Raw genomic sequence first — 11,142 nt, 5'->3', positions numbered from 1 at the left:
AGGCATCAGTTAAATGGTTCATCAGGATAATTAGGTTATCAGTGCCTTTAATGCGTTTCCTATTGATGTGTTTAAGAAGGGCAGATTTAATGGCAGCATAATCCATATGGTTGGTTTGCTACTTTTCACTGTTACAAAGCACATTGCCTTGGCTTAACAGTCAATTAGCAGTTCACACATTTAGTCAGGTCATCCTAAAAGATCAAAGGTAAATTTCTGATGGAACCCATTCCAATTATTATGCTATAGCTCTATAATCCTGATTCCCATTTAACAGAAGTTAGAGCATTTTATCATACGTGCAATTTCTCACGTAAGATCATAGGCAGATGCAAGGCTTACACGTTTGTAAAGTAATCTATTGTTACAACAGCTTTTATGCAGCACATTAAAAAAAGACAGTTTGTACCTTATCCTTAAGGATCTTTGGTGCTGATGTTGCTGTGACCACTGGGTGGTGATTACAGTTGCAGCAGTTTTGCACACCCATTTTCCTGACATTCATTATGACCAGACTCAGCACATACAAAGCAGACAGAACACTCTCAACCTACAGTGGATCACAACTGACGGATTAATGGATTCTGCTGTGGTCCAGTTGCTTGTGAATAAAAGGAGATTTTATGCTCCCCCGACCTTCCAGACACAGTACTGTAGTTGGAGTTATGCTTAAATCACAGCTGCTGCTTCTTGAACTTATTTATTTGCAATAGCACCAAACGTGAATTGTTTAACAGACAGATGGAGGCTTATTGAGAAGATAATCCTCGGAATTCAGGGCACATCACTTTCGATGAAAGGAATGTCACTATATTTGCTTTCAGTCACTGCCCATTGTTTCACAGCCTGATCAAGAATTTCATGAGAGAGCCGGTGCGCATAATCCAGCACTATGGTACTTGATGAGCCTCTCTCATCCAGCTTCACTGTAATCAGTGAAGATTTCTCCCCATTGCATCCTTCACCACCTTCCCTGCTCCTCTCATCCAGGATAGTGTTTGAGCCTGGAAAAGCGTTCTTGGACTTGATGCATCCCATGGTACGTCTAAAAATGTAGCTGCAAAGGTTAGTTTAGCAGCATGTTCTGAACAATTGAAATAGTTTTCTTGATTGACGCACAGCTTTTATTTCTTACTGCAAGCAGTTCCAGCAACTTCAAAAGAATAAACTGTCCCTTTTGTGCCTCCTCACATCTACAGAGATCTGTCAAAATAATGTTTTGTATAATTTCAGTTTAAGAAATTACATCATGCTTAATATTGAACAACAGAGCTACAATTGGAAGCTTAATTCACCATAGCAGGTTATAAGAGAAACATTTTGCACATGCCAGCACAGAGATTTATAGTTGTTTTCATTAGTAAGATCCATCTATTACAGTTAATACAACTTTTTTTTGGACTCATCAAGCAGGCCTTGAAAAGTTCAATTGCCAGTTGTGAGAAGTGAATTGTAAGCCGTCTAGTGACTGCAGAGTTTTGTTTTGTTTTTTAATATTCATTTCCCAGCCCTGATCCATTACAGAGGTAGCCTGCCAAACACAAACTGATGTGGTGCTCTTTTCCTGATTCTGTAAATAAATACAAGTTAATTGCAGTGGCTCTGCTGCTGCTCAGGAAAGCTAACAAGACCCTAGTTTTCACTGCTGCTCTTCAGAGGACAGGAGGGACTCTGACAATATCAGTGTCACTTTGCTGTTGCTCAAGAAAACTATGTATAGAGGCAATCACTGGGAGTATTCCTGAGGAAGGAAGGCCACTGTAAAATAAAAAGCTTAGGGAAATAGAGAAGCACCACCAAGCAGGCTGGCATGGGAGTAGCAGAGACTTCTATCCTCAACAGGCAGGACAACGCTGGAGATAGGGAAATGAGGAAGGAAGTGGTTGCTCTTCTTTCCGACTATCCAGAAGAGGGTTATAAATCTATCAAACACCTCCTAGGCCAGCAGTATCCAGTGTGGGACAGAGAATGTTCAAGGGCTACCAGCTGGATAGATACAAACCCATGGTGGGGGCTGTTCAGCTTTCAAAAGAGGAAGTGCTATACTAGGCAAAAGCTAATACAGCCTCAAGCAAGGTTCATGGAGAGCACTCTGGTAGAAATCCCAGCACCTCTCTCGACAGCGGGCCGGGGTAGGGGAGGGACGAAGGGGAGATGCGCTTCTCACTACAGCATTGCCCCTCTATCTGACTGGTTAGTGGGTGTCTCTGCCCCTGGCTTTGAAAGCACCAATACCAAGACTCAGAAGAACTTCAGTGAATTCTAGTGTATGCCGATACGTTTACTAGGACATGAAAATTTCTCAGGCCGTTTCCTCTGCACAGGCAAAGCAGACTCTCACTCGTGCCTGATTTCAGTTGGCATGAACTTGCTCATTGTCATGATGGATATAATTGCCAACGAGAATAAAGAGAGTGCCCAGCATAGAAACCAGCTGTCCCTGCAGCTTATCCCAGTGATTAGGTACTAGGGCCAGCCAAAGTTCAACATTTTTCTGTAATTAGTCTTAAAAGAAAACTACAAGTAATCATGGCAGTGGCTTATAAAGCCCTGTTCATTTGTCTTGTACAGCACAGAGGAAATAGGGGATCCAGTCCTGCCACTTGATCTTTATAGGAAGATCCTTACAACCAGAGTCCCATTTCTAAGTCATTAGGGTCTGCCTGGGCACAAGAATGCATTCATATAGATAAGATTACAGGACTGAGGCTGTGGTGAGATATTTTTATGATGGAAATAGGAAGAGGCGAGAAGAGTCGTCTACTCGAATAAGAATTACATATAAAAGTTTCTTCAAGGTTTACCTGCACAGGCCAGCCATTCCCTGCAGACATTGTTTTTATAGCCTATTCCATACAGGCATTTTAACAATAATTCAAGCAATTGAATTTCTCGAAAGACACATGTTGGCAGCATATTTTAGAATTAGAGACTAATCACTAAGCCTATAAACTTAAATCTTACCATCATAAAGTTTGTAATTTTACTAAACTCAGAAAAGAGCTATGAATCTCCAAAACAGACCGATTACCAGAGCCTGTTCATTATTAGGAAAACCAAAAAGGACAAGTTGATCCCCTGGTTTCACAAGAACAAACCATTCAGCCCTAAATAGGTGTATATAAGTGACACTTATACCCATTTCCCTCATCTACATCTATCTGCACTGAATAAACTGAAAATGCTCACAGTCTACCTAGTAGCTATAGGCTGAGCAGCTTTCATACACAAGATGTAGTGGTGCTACTGTTTTCAGAGTCATTCAAACACCTGGATAATATTAATTGTGTCTTGGAAAGAATATCTTATACCCATCAAATTCTAATATCTACCACATAATAAAAAATACCCAATATTATTATTTCCACCTTGCAGCTGTTTTTCTGAAGCTGAACCATGAGAGAGAAAAAAGAGAATTACTCAGGTAACATTTAACAATCCAGCATCATTGGTCACATAACATGTGAACAAGGGTGATCCAGTGGATGTAGTTAAGGCTAAGTTTTTTTTACAGATATTTTTAGTAAAAGTCATCGACAGGTCACGAGCAATAATGAAAAATTCACAGAAGCCTGTGACTTGTCCTTGACTTTTAATAAAAATAACCATGACAAAATGGGTAGCCCGGGAGGGGAGGGGAGGGGAGAGAAGGGGCTGGGAGCTCCAGGGTGCCCTCTGCTGTGGCTGGGAGCTGCTGGGGTCCTCCCTGCCGCCCGTAGCAGCTGGGAGCTCCAGGGGTCTCTCTTGCCACCTGCGGTGACAGGGATCCCCCATGCTGCCCGCAGTGGCTGGGAGCATTAGGAGTCCCTCTTGCCACCAGCAGTGGCCGGGAGCTCGGTGAATACCCCATGGCCACCTGTGTTGCATGGGAGCAGCAGGGACTGCCCCAACCATCGGGTCCCTCCCACCGCCCGGGGTGGCAGTGAGCAGCGGGGGTTCCCCCTGCCACTCCTGGTGGCTAGGAACAGCTGGGGAGCTGTGGGGCTCCCCCCTGCCACCCACGGTGGCCGGGGGCTGCGGGGCTACCCCACAGGTTGCTGCCTCCGCAGGCGGCAGGGACCCTGCAGCTCCCAGCCGACACTGGCTGAAGTCACAGAGCTCTTTGGAACTCACAGATTCCGTGACTACATTGCAGCCTTAGATACAGTATACTGGGACTTTCCGAAAGCCTTTGACAAGCTCCCTCACCACAGGCTTTTATCCCATGAATGCTTACTTTCCTTAAGAGGGAAGATCCTCTCATGGAGCAGTAACTGGTTAAAAGATAGGAAACAAAAGGTGGAATAAATTGCCAATTTTCACAGTGGAGAGAAATAGTGGGGTTCCCCAAGGATCTGTTCAACATATTCATAAATGATCTGGAAAAATGGGTAACAGGGAAGTGGCAAAGTTTACAGATGATACCTATCTTGAGTAAGTTTTGTAAGTCCAAAGCTGACTGCGAAGAGTTACAAAGGGGTCTCTCAAAACTGGGTGACTAGGCAACAGAATGGCAGATGAAATTCAATGTTGATTAACGCAAAGTAATGCACATTGGAAAACATAATCCAAACCACACACACAAAATGATGGGGTCTAAATTAGCTGTTACCATTCAAAAAGAGAGATCTTGAAGTCATTGTGGATAGTTCTCTGAACACATCCATTCAATGTTCAGAAGCAGTCAAAAAAGTTAACAGAATGTTAGGAACCATTAAGAAAGTGATTGATAAGAAGACAAGTTCTCATAATGCCACTATAAATCCATGGTACGCCCACATCTTGAATGCTACGTACAGTTCTGATCACCCCATCTCAAAAAAATATATGTTCGAACTGGAAAAAGGACAGAGAAGGGCAACAACAATGATTAGGGGTATGGAACAGCTTCCATATAAGAAGAGATTAAAAAGACTGGGAACTGTTCATCTTAGAAGAGAGAAAATTAAGGGGGAGTATGATAGAGTTCTATAAAATCATGAATGGCATTGAGAAAGTGAATAAGGAAGTGTTATTTACCCCTTTGTGACACACGAACCCGAGTCACCCAATGAAATTAACAGGCAGCAGGTTTAAAAAACAAACATAAAGAAGTACTGCTTCACACAAAACACAGTCAACTTGTTGGCCAGGGGATGCTGTGAAAGCCAAAACTATAAAGGGGTTCAAAAAAGAACTAGATAAGTTCATGGAGGATAGGTCCATCAATGGCTATTAGCCAAGATAGAGCTGCAACCCCATGCTTTGGGTGTTCCTAAACCTCTGACTGTCAGAAGCTGGGAGTGGACAACAGGAGATGGATCACTCAATTGCCCCTGTTCTGTTCATTCCCACTGAAGCAGCTGGCATTGGCCACTGTCGGAAGACATGATACTGGGCTAGATGGACCATTGGCCATTCTGGGTCAGACCATTCTTACGTTCTAATAAATTTGGAGTCAGGAACTTGATAGTTTGCAAGCTATATCCAAGCCAGTTTGATACACAAAGTCATCACAATGAGCAGTGTCCCCATGTGCAAAACCCCATCCCCTGCCATGTCACTCCCAGTTGTGATTTAATGTATTACAAGACCATGCATGACAATCTTTAGACTTGGCCAGGAGGGTGAATGTTAGCGATGTAAATGAAACAAGTGGGTGGTTGGTGGGAGATCTGGTGGGAATACCACTGGAATATTTTGCACACTCTTAAAATGCAGTAAACTCCAGATGATGTAATAAATGTTTTAGGACAGAAAAGCCAACCTATCTAGAATTCTGTCCCAGTGTAATCTGTCAGAAGCAAGAAAGGTTAAAATATCAACTCACTACAAGCCACCAGTCTTTCTATTTCTTAGACACAAACCTCTATCAGCACTGTAAAAGCATAAAACCAAAGCTGGTTATTGCCCTCTCCTACTTAGAAACACTAAGCGCCACAGTATAATCAGGTCTCTCCACACTTAAATACACATGCTATTATACCCCAATATCTAAAGCCAGATGTGTGTGTGCTTACTGTAATGTTATGGCATTTTTATAGAAAACAATTAGAATTAGGCATACTAGCACTGCGTTTCCATTGTTATGATTCATCCTCAGCTTTTTCCTTTCTTCCACCTGTAGGTCTCTCCCTCTACCTCTACCTTCCTTCCTCATATTTTTCACTCCCACAGTGGCCCCACAATCACTGTTCTCTCCCTCGGCCTCTGATCTCCAACAAGTTGAGCCACTCCCAGGCCACATTCTTCAGAGGGCAGAAAGAAGAGATAGCAGGTGCCTCTGCTTTCTAGCTCCCTTTCTAGCTTCATTCTCTCACTGTTCCTTTGTGTTGGTTGGGTCAGAGTGTTAGCCAGCAGTTGCTCTCTCTCTAAACATCTCCGAATACCTATCGGGGCATGTCGATGCTTCCTGAATGTTCAGGTCAGTTTTTGCAATGCTCTTTGCTCTCACTAAGTTAGGAGTACAGCTGGTCGGAAAATTTTAATTTTTTGTCAGAAAAAGCTTTTTCAATTAAACTGAAGTTGTGTGAAGTCATATTGATTTTGATGAAGTTTCCGATAGGGTAAATATTTAAAAACAACCACCACCTTCATTTTGGAAAATGTTGTTTTGGATTTTTTAAATGTTTTTTCTTCATTTATTATATTTTTATAATTTTTTTTCCAATTAATGACGTCAGTAGTAACAGTGCATAATGTAGCCGTCACTACACTGTGGACATGCCATGAAATATAAAAATAAATTTTGTAAGTTTTCCAGGAATTCCAAAAATATTCACTTTTGTTCCAGTGCAGAGTGAAAACAATACCTCTAAGTTTCCCAGGAAACAGAAATTCTGAGTTTTAATCAGGTGTCACAAGCACTGTGCTCCACTCTGCACCAAAAAGCATCAGCCATGAATTTATATGCACAGCTGTGGTCCTCTGGAGAGTGCAAATAAATTTTCCCAGTTGGTTGTAATTTACACAGAGTAGAGATCTGCTATAAGGTTAGGTTCTTGCAGCGCCTGAGCCATGGGTTTCCAACATTTGCCCTAACACTTCATTAATTAAACTAGCAAAATTCAGAGAAGGGAAGGAACTAGTTTCTAATCTGCAGGATTATAACTCTGTCCTCCACACTCAATCAAGGTCAACATCCAAAAACATATCTTGCATCAAAGAAAGAGGCTGGAATGCAGCTGAGGTTTAACCATTGGGATTCAATATCTCGTTGTGGGTTTGTACAGCACCTAGCACAGCACGGTCCTGGTCCATGACTACTGCTCATAGGCACTATTGTCATACAAACAAATACAGGCCTAGACCTGATGAAGCTAAGGAACAGCGAGTACAATTTTTAAAAATACCTGAGTAATTTAAGAGCCTAAATCCCATTTTCAAAAGTGATTCCGGTGCTTTTAAAAAATGTACCCAATACCTTTGTGTGAAGTAAGTTTGTAAAAAAGCGTAGGCCATAATGTTGTTGAACTCAGCACAATGGGCCACATAATAAGAAAAAAAATCTCAGGGCTTGTCCTCACTGGAAAGTTTTATTAGTTGTAACATTATTTAATTATATTGGATATATGGGTATAAATCCAGGGTGGACATTCTTATTCTAATTGACAAGTGGCTTTTTTCCAATTTAACTTAACTTCCTTTCTAAGCAGTATCAACTACACTGAAAGAGACCACTCATACCAGAATTAGGTGAGTCCACACAGAAGGGATGATAACTGGCTTAGCTAGATCGGTTTAGATTCACGCTTTAGTTTATACCAGTATAATTTTGCTGTTTAGATAAGCCCTTAACCTTGGCCCCAAAATTTTGAGAGACTGTTTCCTAGCGAAGTGGTGAAGGACTGCTTAAATTAAGGCCAAAGCACTTTCACATGCTCTCCAGGTATAGTTGAAAGGATTTGTTTGCCCACTTCTGTGATGAATCCTCTCAGGTGACCTTGCTGCCTGCTAATGGCAGCCTATCATCACAAGCAGCATCTTCGGGCATGTCTGCACTACTAACTTTTGCTGCCACAAGTTATGTCAGCATGAAGTTGCCGCAGTTAGCATATCACCTGTGCACGTGCATACTTGGCTCCCTGCGTCAGTGCTGTGCGTACTCACCAGGACTGCTTGTGTCGATGCACAGTACAGTGCATTATGGGTAGGTCTCCCAGTGTGCAACGTGCCACCATCCAGCACACTGTGTTTTGGGAAGTTTTGTTTCTGCCCCACCATGCACTGCCAAGTCACGCAGGGGTGATTAGGAGCAAGGGGTCAATTTCCCATCATGCAACTTTCCTCATCCCATAGTGTTATCTATATCCCATAATTTTCACACGTTTTTTAAAAATCCCATGCATCCACACAACCTTCCTCACTGTCTGCCATCTCTGACAGGTTCAAGGACCCTGCACAGCTCTGCACTACTATCATGAGCATTGCAAGCACAGGACACACAATCCTCCTGTATTTGCAGAGCTGCAAGAACCAACCACAAAATCAGCAGGGAACATGGTGATTTTTGTGGAGGAAAGATTGCCTCAGCCCTCCAGCCCAGGGCCACCAGAAGGAGAGTTGCACTGACACTGGAGAGGCAAGTGTCAATCACCCTGTGGAAACTTGCAACACCTGATTGCTCCCGGTCAGTGGGAAATCATTTTGGAGTTGGAAAATCCACTATAGGGGCCATTGTCATGCAAGCATGCAGGGCCATTAATCATCTCCTCCTATGTAAGGCTTGGCAATGTGCAGACCATAGAGGATGGATTTGCAGCAATGGGGCTGGCTCCCAAACTCTGGTGGGGTGATAGACGGCGCACACATCCCTATTTTGGCATCAGACCACCTTGCCACAGAGCACATCCACAGACAGGGCTACTTTTCTACGGTTATGAAAGCATTGGTGGATCACCACTTCAATTACAATGTTTGCTGGTTAGGGCAGGTGCATGACGCTTGCAGCTTTAAGAACACAGCACTTTTCAGAAAGCTACAAGCAGGGGCTTTCTTCCCGACTGGCAGATTACCAGTGGCGCTATTGAAATGCCAGTAGTGATCCTGGCAGACGCAGCCTACCCCTTACTCCCCTGGCTCATGAAGACATGCACCAGCCATCTCGACAGCACCAAGGCTCAGCCGGTGCACTATGACAGTCAAACGTGTTTTTGCTAGATTGAAAGGGTGACGGTGTTGTTTACTCATAAGATTTACTCCAGGGGGCACAGAATTCATATGGTCTGCATGTTTCTGTGCCCCTCCACGCAGAAAAATGCAAAATAAACCTGCAGGGGAAGACATGCCTCTTCCCTGGCAGCACGTCTGTTCCAGCATGCCTGAGGCCTGGTCTACACTAAAAAGTTAGGTCGAAGGAGGCCGCCTTAAGTTGACCTGTTAATATATGTGTCTACACTACCAGGTCCTTTATACCGACCTAAGTTGCCTCTAATGTCGACTTCTGTAAGCCACCTCTGCGAGAGGCGTAGCACTTAGTTCGGTTTTCATGGGTTGACTGCGAGGTAGTGCAGACGCAGCGTTGTGTAATTTGACTTAATTGGCCTCCAGGTGGTGTCCCACAATGCTCATCTGTGACCACTCTGGAGATCATTCTCAACTCGGCTGCACTGCAGCCAGGTACACAGGAAACAGCCCCTCCCCTGCTAAAGCCCCAGGAATTTTTGATTTCCCATTTCCTGTTTGATCAGCATCGGGAGTGTGCCAGCTTGAGCATAGCTGATCATGGAGACTACATGCCCCAAACGTGCTCCAGCCTGGTCTGCACAGGAGGTGGTGGATCTCATTGCTGTTTGGGGAGAAGAGTCTGTGCAGCAGAGCTCTGATCCAGCAGAAGAAACACTGACATCTATGCAAAGATCGCTCATGGAATGGGGGAGAAGGGCTACACGAGGGACACACAGCAGTGCTGTGTGAAAATAAAAGCCAAGCATACCACAAGGCAAGGGAGGCGAACAGTCGTTCTGGTGCTGAACCCCACACATGCTGGTTCTACAACGAGCTGCATGAGATTCTCGGGGGTGACCCTACTAGCACCTCCACAAGCAACGTGGACACCTCACAAATGTGTGAGTCTAGGGACAACAAAGAGGACGATATGGTGGATGAGAAAAGGAGGAGGAGAAGGAGAATGGGAGACAGGCGAGCGATGGATCCATTCTCCCCAAGAGCCAGGAAATATTTTTAACCCTGGAACTCTGTGGGTCGCAGGACATCATGGTGGCCGACCGTGATGCCGGGGAAGGCACCTCTGAGTATACAGGTATGGTGAGTATACAGTTACAAAGTCCAGCTGAACTTTAGTGGGCACACATTCGGTGGTATTGCATGTTTACTGTGAAGAAAAAGCGAGGTGCTGTGGTTCTCTGCTTACAAGAGGCCACTCTAGCTACGCAGAGGGTGGCCCCCGGGAAAAGACTGTTTATGTGGACTGGGATAGCCTGGGAATCCTCCATGGATATCTCTAGGAAACTTTAATGGAGGTACTCTGCAATCCTTTGCAGAAGGTTTCTGGGCAGGGCAGTCTTATTTCTTCCACCATGGTAGGACATACCTTCCCTGCAACTCCTGAATTAATTCTGCTGGCATCATTGTGGTACACAGCATATCAGCATAAGGACCGGGTCTATACCCTGATGCTTGCAGCATCTCCTTCCTTTCCGCCTGTTACCCTCAGGAGACTGATATCACATAGGGTTGCCTAGGGGAAACGGGGGAAGTTCTCACTAAAAGTGCTCTTACAAGAAAAAAAGAAAAAAAAGGGGGGGGGGCCATGTAGACCCACCCCACCCACATTCCGGATCGCCAAACGTGGCCACTAATGTGCCTTTACTGTGCTCGGCCTGGGTCGGCAAGTAGTTTAAAGTGGCTGATAGGGGACTGGGGCCTCACATGAGAGATTCCGCCATTTGGGAGTGAAAACATTCCCCCCCCGGTTCCTAAACCGCTTCTCGTGGTGCTATAGGGAAGGGCCATTGTTCGACTAGCTATCTCTACTGCCAACATGAGCCTGCCACAAACTTCATTAAAAGTGCAGTTACCCATGACCGGGGGGGCGGGGGGTAGAGAAGAGAAAACGAGGGGCTACTCACCATGGCTGGAGCAGCAAAATGGCACAGTGAATGGTTACGGATTCTGATTATGTCATGGCTTGCACCTAGTGTAAAAGAGGTGGGGTTTTTTTTG

General features: G+C 44.4%; 1 long non-coding RNA gene across 1 annotated transcript in view; it reads right to left on the bottom strand.

The window, feature by feature from the left end:
• Positions 1-1,044: 1,044 nt before the first annotated feature.
• The window catches only part of LOC115271151, a 56,225-nt gene continuing 46,127 nt past the window's right edge, over positions 1,045-11,142 (bottom strand). The window contains exon 4 of the long non-coding RNA XR_003899756.1: positions 1,045-1,203. This is a non-coding gene — a long non-coding RNA (uncharacterized LOC115271151). The remainder of the gene's footprint in view (positions 1,204-11,142) is intronic.

This window comes from Terrapene carolina, unplaced genomic scaffold (assembly GCF_002925995.2).
Source record: "Terrapene carolina triunguis isolate 2854851 unplaced genomic scaffold, T_m_triunguis-2.0 Scaffold62, whole genome shotgun sequence".
NCBI classification, from domain to species: domain Eukaryota; kingdom Metazoa; phylum Chordata; order Testudines; family Emydidae; genus Terrapene; species Terrapene triunguis.
This window is presented reverse-complemented; position numbering and strand designations above follow the sequence as displayed.